The sequence below is a fragment of the Arachis hypogaea genome, chromosome 8 (genome assembly GCF_003086295.3).
Source record: "Arachis hypogaea cultivar Tifrunner chromosome 8, arahy.Tifrunner.gnm2.J5K5, whole genome shotgun sequence".
NCBI classification, from domain to species: Eukaryota; Viridiplantae; Streptophyta; class Magnoliopsida; order Fabales; family Fabaceae; genus Arachis; species Arachis hypogaea.
Genome location: NC_092043.1, coordinates 3,500,721 through 3,511,429, shown reverse-complemented (window position 1 = coordinate 3,511,429; position 10,709 = coordinate 3,500,721). Strand labels below are relative to the sequence as shown.

The following is a 10,709-nucleotide window of genomic DNA, read 5'->3' as shown; positions in this document are numbered from 1 at the left end:
AAAGATTTTTTGAAATTATAAATTAAGAAAACAAATCATATTTAACAATGGCAACCATTATTATCGTCTCAAAAAATATACAGTACACTGGAATAAGTCATATTTAACAAGTATTTTTTAATTATAAATTAAAAAAATAATTATTTTTCAAAAATAAAATATGATTTATTTCTGTGTACCCTTGTGTACTCTCATATACACTCTTGTATATTAAATAAAATACATAATAATACACAAGAATATACATGAATAATTTGTATTTTATTTTTGGGAAATAATTATTTTTTTCAATTTATAATTAAAAAAATTCTTGTTAAATATATCTTATTCCGATGTACTCATGTATTTTTGGAGACAATAATAATGGTTGTCATTGTTAAATATGACTTGTTTTCTTAATTTATAATTAAAAAAATCCTTGAAGAAGCCGTGTTTATTATTTGGATATTTTTGTATATTCTTGTATACTGTTTGTAGATCCATATACTCTTTTGGAGACGATGACAGATTAAAAACGTGTATTTTAAAAATTTTAAAGGAGAATTTGGGGGAGGATATGGCGAACTCTATCATTTTTATAGAGTTCATCAGGCATACGGCGAATTTGCTAGTTTTTATGGAGTTCGCTGGTGTCCGGCAAACTTGTCCAACTACAAAAAAAAAATCGTATTTGGAGAATTAAAGTCCAAAAATCTTGTTTAGGGAAATAATAAGTTTTTTATTTTATTTTAGAAAAAAATTCAGCCAATAAGAGCCTGTTTGAAAAGTAGCAGAAGGTTTGACAAATAAAAAAGTGGTAGAAGCTATTTTTTTACTTTTAAATAATGAAAGGTCACAATATGCTTATTTGGCACCATTTTAAAGAAAAATTTTTAATTTTTCAAAAAATTAATTCACAATTTTTTGAAAAAATAAAAATATATGACTTTTTCTTTTTGATAAGTTATTTTATCACTTCTGTAAAAAAAATGTTTTCTATTTCTACTGAAAATACTAGCCTTGTATTGACCCTCCACTACCATTTTTAGATAATGTTCAATAATATTCCTTCTGAACCACTTACTCATCTCATTTTACCACTCTATTTTTATTATTAAATTTGTATTTAACATTATATGTGGTATGAAATCTCTGTTTTAATTTTATTTTTTCACGTGATTGACTATATTTTTATATAACTTGTTATTATTTTTATAGTTAGTTATAGTAAATTCTTGACTGCAATAAAAGAGGAAGAAATTCTAATAGGAGTAAAAAAATAAAATATAAAAAACAGTAATAAAATATACATTAACAATTTAACACATATTTTACTTTTATTTTTTATTTTCATCTGCCATATCATACACAATAAAACAGCAAACACTAGCTACATAATAAATTTTTTGGCATTGCCATCAAGATTATTGTGAACTAAAATTTTGTTATTATTCACCATATACAAGAACATCCTTATGAGTGAGGTGAAGTAAAAGAATCCATTTCTATTGATATTACTTGGGAAGAACCAAATACTGACGCTAAAAAAATGAAACTAATAAGAGAACAAATAAAGAATCAATTGCCTAATCGATTGTAATCTTAGTGATTAGGTTATGTAAAATTAACATTCAATATTGAAAAGAATTTGTTATCGTTATTTTAATATCTATTTTCTTGTGTAAAAAACATTGTATTTTTTGAATTATTTATTCAACCGCTACACCTTTAAAATAAGTATTTCTATAACTAAAATCCAAACACAAAATAACTTATTTATATGCTGCTATTAATAAAAAAAAATTATACTTTAAGCCATTGTTATTAAAACCGGACCGAATCAACCGGTTCGACCGAAAAATAAAATTTCATCAAAATGAAACCCCCTCCCTTAAGAAGATACCCTGTAGCCACAACCACTAGGCTAACTTGGTTGTTATGAATATATATGCAAATTAAAATACATATTAATATCTTTCAGCAAATAATTTATTTCTATTTAATTTATTTTAATTTTAATTATAAGCTCACTCATTCTTAAATTAATTATATTTTTATTTAACAATAATTATAAACTCACTTATTATTTTCTTTTCATAATTATATAATATCTATTAATATTATTTTTCAATAAATACTTGTAGTATATAATAGTATAATAAATATAAACTAATTAATAAATTATCAAAATTCAAAAATAATAGTTATTTTAATATAAAAATAAAATAAAAATATTTATGATAGAGTAAAATTAATAAAATACTTATTGTTTCTCGTCCATATTGTTTAGAATAGCTAGATATTTTTAAAATATTAATAAAAATATATATTTTAAATTTTTAATTCTAAATATTTTACTATATTTTGTTTTTTATTTATATAGGACCGGGTCAATCGGTTCAATTAGTGACCCACCGGTCGAACCAATGACCCAATAACCTGACCGATTCGATCACCAGTTCATTTCTGATAACTATGCTTTAAGCTCTTCTTCCAAAAGAACTTATTTAAATTATTTATCCAAACTGGGCCTAAGTAATTAAGCACATTATAAATAAGGCTACACATCCAAGTCTTTTTCTTAACCAAATCCATCCAAGTTGGTCTAACATAACAAAAACAAGTTATGACTAACATTATTCTAAATCTTATTATTTAACTTAATTGAACTTGATTCATAAAAAGACTTAGATGTGTAGCATTACTCTAAAGTTATTATCTCCACAAAGTTACACATATTGTACATCAGACAAATTCAGGATATACAGAAAGAACTTTAACCATGAATTACATAAGGTGACTTATCAAAGAATATGCTAGAAACATAAACCAACCTAAACAAAAAATATTCCAAAACAATATGTCATTTGCTTTCGGGGATATGAAGGATTGCTGGTCAAGGATGTTATGCACATAAACCATTATATATCTTTGCCACATCAACCCACCAATGATGACATGATGTAATGAACATTTGGATCTTCTAGTCATCTGTTTATCTCGATACCAAAGGAACAGGAAATTACTAACACAGAACAAGAAGGCAAATGGAAACAACGGTGTATTTCATATTTTAACTTCATTCTCTAAAGATGAAAGATTTAACCGATTATATAACAACTTGTTTTAAAAGAAGAAATGCCAAATTAATATGATGGCTATTTATAATGTCATCATCTAACTTACATGATAAATGCATAGAATTATGAAAGAAAATCACTGATTAGATTGTTATACTGGGTTCCAAACCATAGGTGATATTTTTGTTTATGACTTAGAAGTGTTAAATCAAGGAGTATGATCTTATGAATGAGTATATGCCATTGGCACCAGCTAAGTTCATCACCCAGATACATAATCAGAAACATTATTTGAAGGGTAGGATGAAAACAACGCTAACTGATCTGAGCCCTTACCATCAAGAAACTCAGGTGACACACTCAAACCTAGGTCCAATGTGTTGATGTGGTGGTTACAATATACAATATATTGGTTCATCAGGAGCAGCAAATCTAATTTTTTTACAGTCAAAGCTTACTGCTGATTGGATAAAACAGCTAAGGCCATCCACATAATGCATAGTATAAGAGAAAATCAAGTTGGTGCAGAGAATAATTGAAGAGTTTTTTCTTTAACATTTTCTGATTTTCATTAGAAGAACTTATCAATTTAAGACTTAAGATTAGCCAAAAGCTTTTCTCATGTCTTATCCTGCCAACATAGGATAATGATGCAAAGATCCATGGTTCACAAGAACTCCAGGTGAGGCCTGTCACATAAACCAATAGTTGGAAATAAAAATCAATAAAGATCAAGAATTTAAGTAAAAGAGGAAGAAATCTCTTACCACAAATGTTATCTTCATAATCACAATAAGTATTGAGTAAAGGATCAACCCAACAAGTGACTCAGCTTGGTTGCAGAAATGTAAACATAGGCAAATCAGAAAAATAATATTAGTCATAAAAAATGTTTAATAATGTCTAAAATCAGAAAATGACCTCTCAGTTGATACATCATCGTTGCCTAGAGAGGCAAGCCATAGATTCACTGTTGAATCTGTACCAGTACTGTGTAATATCTGCATCATGAAAAATAATTAAATAACCTCATACACAAATGAACAAATAGAAGAGGTTTGTAAGTAATTCATTATGCTTGTGTTTGTGTGTGTTGTGTATGAAAGGGAGAGAAAGAGAGATAACCAAGATCATTCTGTCATACTCAGGGTTACATTTGACAATCCATGTCCTCGCAATACAAGTAATACAGATTGCCAATCAGATGTCTGCAAAAACAATATCATGATTATAAAAGGAAAAGCTTTTAATTCAAATTGCTTATTTTCATAAAAGGAAAAGCTTTTAATGGCATAAAGACATAAGTTATTTGGAAATCAAAATCATGATTATAACACGAGGGAAGAATGGAATAGAGAGTATTTGTTTTTCTACATATTATTTCTCATTATCCTTTGTTATATAACTAAGAAATGAAACAACTCTTCAATTACAGGTGATAGTTACCAATGCGTATGTCCCAGAAACTCTTGGATGGAAACTTTTAGCTTTCTTAGATCCCAGATATGTATCCCAGACTCATGTTTTGAAGTAACCTGAATAGACTATAGTAATTCAACTGAGTTAATAAGAATGGAATATGGTAGAATATTACCATCTCAAAAGTCAGCTGCTATGTAACTGTGAAGTGGCATAATTTAAATTAAGAGTAAAGTATTGTTTTTCTCCGTAGCGTTTAAATCGTCCTATTTAACTTCTAAACATTTTAAAATCGCTTCAATGTTGTGTTGCCTTTAGTGATTTGTTAAAAAAATTGACGGTATAACAACATTGAGACGATTTTAAAACATTAGTGACTTAAATAGGACAAAATGTTGGAAAAAAAAAACGATATATTACACTTAGAAAAATTACCAAATTAAGTAAAATGAAAGTGAATTTTCACGGAATGAATTGCATTTCGAATTCAAGAATTTCACTCATTCTTGTAACATGGCTAGTAGATAAAATTTTAGGAAAGAAAAAAAAGAGTATGGTACATATTAAAAGTATAAATTATACCTTTCTGTCTCTAATATACCGAAATTTTTTAATGTTTAATTTAATTAAACTTTATTTTTAACCTTGAAATAAATTTTAATTTTATCCTTTAATAATATCAATTTTTTTACGATATATAATTATTCAATTTATTTTTTAATTTTACTTATAATAAAAAATAAACTTACTTAAAATGAAAGTAATGTGATTAAGAGTAATTTACTTAGATGTGATTAAAAAAATAATTAAATATAATAAAATTAAAATTTATTTCAAAGTTGAAAATAAAGTTTAATTAAATTAAACATTTAAAAAAAGTACATTAGCGACAAAAACATTTAATTTTTACTTTATCGTATATGTATCATGCTCTTTTTTTCCTTTTTCGGAAGTTTATCTATTAGTCATTTTACAAGCATTCCATGATAAGTAAAAGTCTTGAATTTGTAATGCAATTCATTCGGTTAAAATTTACTTTCATGATAGAGTAATGTATCGTTTTTGTCGTCAACGTTTTTCGTCCTATTTAAGTTCCTAACATATCAAAATCGTCTCAATATTGTCCTACCGTCAACTCTGTTAACAAATCACTAACGGCATGACAACATCGAGACGATTTTAAAATGTTAAGTACTTAAATAGGATGATTTAAATGTTAGGAACAATTTTGGGACTTACCTCAAACATTAAGGACAAAACCAATACTTTACTCTTAAAGTATCTTTCAACATTTGGGAGGAAGGAAAAACAAAGCAAACATAATCTATGTGTATATTTGAATCTACAGCTGAATGTCAGTGATAACAATGCTGATAATTCATCTATAATCATTGGTGAATTTCAGGGGGAAAAATGCTTACAACACATTATATTAGACAGATTTTTAAACCATTTTTAAGAAATGTATAAACACACCTAACACTTCAACAATGACCACAAAGTTCAAGTCATACAAGTACGTGCTACCTTTTAGGGTGATAATCAACACTGCGCACACGGGAGCATACAGCTGAAATAGTCTTCCTAAAATTCAAAGAACCCTATTAATCGACAATAATTCCAAGTGATACTAATTCATACTAAAACTAGTTGCTTGCAGGGGAATATATAACCCTCTCCCTCAACCCACAATAGTGAACTTCACGTGAAAATAGTAATTTACTTAAAGAAAAGGGAAAAAACTGGAAATATATTTACTTTCAAAACTAAACAAAATCGTGTAATGATGTTTCAAGATGGCTAAAATCAAGTTACCACGTAATTCAAAGTTCCAATAAAACTAAACTAACTTTCCTCATTTTTTAAAAATCAAAAACATGTTTGTGCTCACCATTGTAGAATATTATCATCATCTATTTAAATAAATCAGTACAAGAATGAATTATGTTATTTGAACATTACATACCCCATTGCTCTAACATCCCAGAATTGGAGAGATGATTCATAAGTTGCAGCAACAGAATTCACATCATGTGGATCCCATGTTCCACCAGATATCTTGTGGGACATGCCAGCTGAATCTTCTGATTGTATCTACATTTTATGTTGGGGTTCATGTTAGTCCAACAGTCATTGCACCGCCATTCGCAAATATGGTATATTGTAATCACACGTTACTATGTAAAGCGGATTCTTCAAGGTATTAAAACTATGATTATCAAAGTCCAAACACATTTACATTCAAATACAATGCTATCTAACACCAATATCCCTAGTAACTTTGTGTTGTCCAACTTTTATGCAGATGGGGGTTAATATTGAGTTTCTTTCTCCAACCCAAATAATCAAACCATAAAATCATAGAGTCAGAGTCATCCAAACTACAGCTAGGCATTTAGCAATCACACTACCATGAATTATACACTCTAGACTCTATTATCTAAGACAAAATAAGACCCATTATGGACAACATATAAAATCTATTTCTTAGTCATTTTAGGGAGATCCATTTACAAATTCTTCAATCATTTTCAAAATCTCAAAAGAATAGCTTCCAACAAAACAATTATCTTCAGAGTTGATGAAGGAAGAAATAAAATAACTAATCCATTGATGACATATATTAATATTACACTTTCAAGGAGAATGGAATAATTTCCTTTGGTTTTTTAACTTTTAAGGCCTGAGGGAGCGAGAAATCATTTGTTTCACATTTGCATGTGATTAAATGATCTTTCATCATTTTACTCTCCATATTTGTCATGTGTACAACATTCAACATTTCAAATCATTAACTTATTATAACAAGTGATGGTTACTTGGATAACAATATCATGTGTTTCAGTGTCAATATAAATTTTTCTTATGCATGCATGGGTCACAAACTTCATATACTTGTGCAGTTTTTTTGGAAGCAACTAGACTCCACAAGTACAGGTTTTCCTCATTGATGCTGATCAATTTATCACGCTTTCCAGATGGGCACCAGAGAATACTGTTTGGGAGTATTTTCAGTAAGGATTAAGAAGACAAAATAAAATAGCGTATGAAATTCAGAGAGAGTAATGTGGATACATTAAACAATAACAATAACTCTTCTAGGACATAGCCAAAAGAGTAGTATAATACTGTAAGCTTAGAGTTATAATATCTTTCTTAAGAAGAATCGTTAACTAATTTGTCCTAAAACATTTCTTCAACATCTTTAGATAATTACCAAAACCACTAGCAATGACTTAGCATATAACATAAACACTGAAAGTTCAAAAGATTAAATTACAATATTATTACCTAGCAGATAAATCAAAATCAGCATATAGGGAATATATAAATTCACCATTTAATCTTACCAGCAAGAGCGTCTAGCAATGTAATTTTTCTAACAAAGCCGACTTACTGGTTCACCGACGCAGCGGTCGTAGGCGGATCAGCTGCAAGAAAGACTGCGACAAACGACGCGGTGGTCAAGACGACCCGAGTTGACGAAGCGGCGAAGGTGAGAGGAGGCGTTCTGTTCCGTCGTGTTTCCTCAATCGTGGCCAAGCCAACACTATTCCTGGCGGCGGTATTTCCTTGGGATCGTGAAGTTGAGATCCAAACAAAGACTAAACCTCACGCACCGGTATCAGCGGCTTCGGGAGAAGACAGAGAAAACGCAACAGAGAACAACAGTGAGGGAAGAAAGAGAAGGAGGAACTAAAGACGAACGGTGGTGCTTGGTGCGCCGATGGTTCTTCCGGCAGCTGTGAAGCCCAGGGCAGAGGCAAGGAGCCGCTGGAGATGCTGGGTAAGCCCAGAATAAAAAGAAGATGGGTGATAGCTACTTTAGGCCCAATTTTAATGCATCAAATATATTTTGTTGCTTTGGATTGAAGATTGATTTTTTATTAACGGGGATCTAGGAAGAATTTTAAAATCTCTTTTAGCAGTAGAATAGAAATAAGACACGGATGGATTGAATATAGTTAAAATGTCGATCTAATCTGCACTAAATTCATGGATCGGATTTAATATCTACATTTTTATATTATGTGATGCAAATTTATAGATGAATCGAATCTAATATCACGATCCGATTCTATTAGAATGCAAATTAAATCGAATCCGATCCAATAACTATGCGAATCAAACGAAGATAAAAATAAATTTAATAGCCCAATTAAAATAATTTTATTAGTAGTTGATCTATTATAAATAAATATAGTAAAAATATAATTATAATTATTATTTTTAGTGATAAATTCTTTTCTTCTTTGATTTAATTGAAATTCTCTTTACTCTCTCTTTCTCTTTCTTTCTTTCTATTAGTCTTTAATTAAAAATTTTCATATTTTCTCTATTTCTTAAATTCTTGCTCTTTACACATATAAAAAAAAAAAGTAAAAATAATCACAGGAGCCACATGTTATTGACTGACGGATCCAAAAATTTTTAATAATAGAAACAAAAATAATACATAAAATATAAAAATTAACATTAATATATTTGAATATTTAAAATTTAAAACCTATTTATCAAAATTCTTCTCATTTTAATTAACAAATTTAAAATATATTAATTAAAGGTATTTTCTTTTCATTTAATATTTTAGTCACATTGCTTAATATACTTATTACTAATACAAGATATAATATAATATAAAAAATATTACTCATTAATTGAAGAATCTATAAAAAATATAACTTAAATTGAACAAATTCGATTCTTTTTTATAATCGTGTAGGAGAGACAAAAAAAATTATAAGAAAAACAAAATTTCAAATCAAATAATTATATATATATATATATATATATATATATAATTTTTTTTTTCATTTAAGTGAAGAATTTATCATACTTATAGTAGAAGTCGTTAGACAAAAATAATTATTAATTATATATAACACTGCCAAAACTATATATATATATATATATATATATATATATATTATCTCAATCAACTATTAAGAAAAACTACTAAATACTAATAGTCTATCTAAATTTAAAAAGCTAGATTTAGATTTGAATAATTAAGTAATTGGATTATTATTATTTGCACCTTTTAGTTGAGTAAATATGATTTTATTCGATCTTAATAGATCAAATTCATATAATACAATAACTTTTATTATTATATTAATATTTAAATACAGGGACATGTATATTATCACAATAGATTTTTTATATATATTTCTTTATTTTTAAGATTCAATTGGGGGGGGCAAATAAGGAAATCAGAAAAATTAAGCATATTATTATCTTATTTTCTTTTTTGAGATTGAAAGTGATCGTCAGAATAGTAGTGTGATTCGGGTCTGTTTTTATATTCGAAATGTATCGAGTCTATGTATGTCACCAAAAATAGATAATAATTTAGATAAATAGAGATTGAGAATCATGATTATTTTAGGATTGTTTGGTGAAGTTAATCTGATCTTTTAGATTATATCAAATTTTTGATAATGCACTTTGTACTAGATGTCTCTGGTACGGGTTGAGAGGATGATCGGAAACCTGTGGGTCGAGGCGGATGTCGGACTGTTTGAGTAGAGCGGCGGGGGAAGGTACCTGCAAAGACACTCCGACGCTCAAGTCAGGATGGATCTAAGAGGGGTAAGGTGAGTGGAATGAATGAATACCTGGAGGGACCTGGGTCCTCTTATTTATAGGCGATGATAGTTATCTTATCTTGTTTGGCCAAGATAAGAGAGGTGTTTGAATTCGAAAGTTGGTTAGGAGCTCTGAAGGGCCGGTTCTGGGCCTTCAAGTCGAAACGGATTGTTCCCGAGCAACCGGGTATGAGGGCTGCTCCGTGCGCAGGATCCGTGGGTCGGATCCGTAACAGTTGCCCCCGCAGCGGGAGAGCGAGCGAGATCGGGCTGTCGCTGGGAGACGTTTGTTTTCGTTGCGGGCTTCGATTTTTTCTCGGGTGACCGTCTGGTTCCTTCGAGATGAGGTCGGCGTCTTGGTTTCGTGTCGTGGAAGTTTCGTCTGACCGTTTAGGTCTGACGTGACTCTTCCGTATCAGTCGCGCCCGTTGCGTTCTTCGAGGCGTTACTTTTTTCGATGGGGGTATTTATTGCGAGCCGTGTTTTTTCTTTTTTGCCCTCGCGTTTGCTTTGCTTTATGGGGGTATTTTCGTCGTTTCACTTTTTTCAAAAACCGTTTTGGTTTTGCTTCTTCAGTTTCCTCGTCTTTGTTTCTCTATTGCTTCTTTTTTCAATCAGAGTATTTTCCATTCTTCACTTCGCG

At 29.6% G+C, this 10,709-nt stretch overlaps 1 long non-coding RNA gene across 3 annotated transcripts; it reads right to left on the bottom strand.

Moving 5' to 3' along the window:
* Positions 1-2,724: 2,724 nt before the first annotated feature.
* LOC112705696 (uncharacterized) lies at positions 2,725-8,389 on the bottom strand. 3 transcript variants are annotated; one of them, XR_011864443.1, is made up of 8 exons: positions 7,876-8,370; positions 6,445-6,572; positions 6,006-6,062; positions 4,506-4,603; positions 4,185-4,267; positions 3,827-4,060; positions 3,396-3,748; positions 2,725-2,970 (listed from the first exon to the last, which is right to left on the bottom strand). It is a non-coding gene; the product is annotated as an uncharacterized lncRNA (long non-coding RNA). The 3 variants fall into 3 exon arrangements; XR_011864444.1 differs by lacking the exon at positions 3,396-3,748 and having other exon boundaries at positions 7,876-8,356; XR_011864442.1 differs by lacking the exon at positions 2,725-2,970 and having other exon boundaries at positions 3,263-3,748; positions 7,876-8,389.
* Between the last annotated feature and the right edge of the window lie 2,320 nt (positions 8,390-10,709).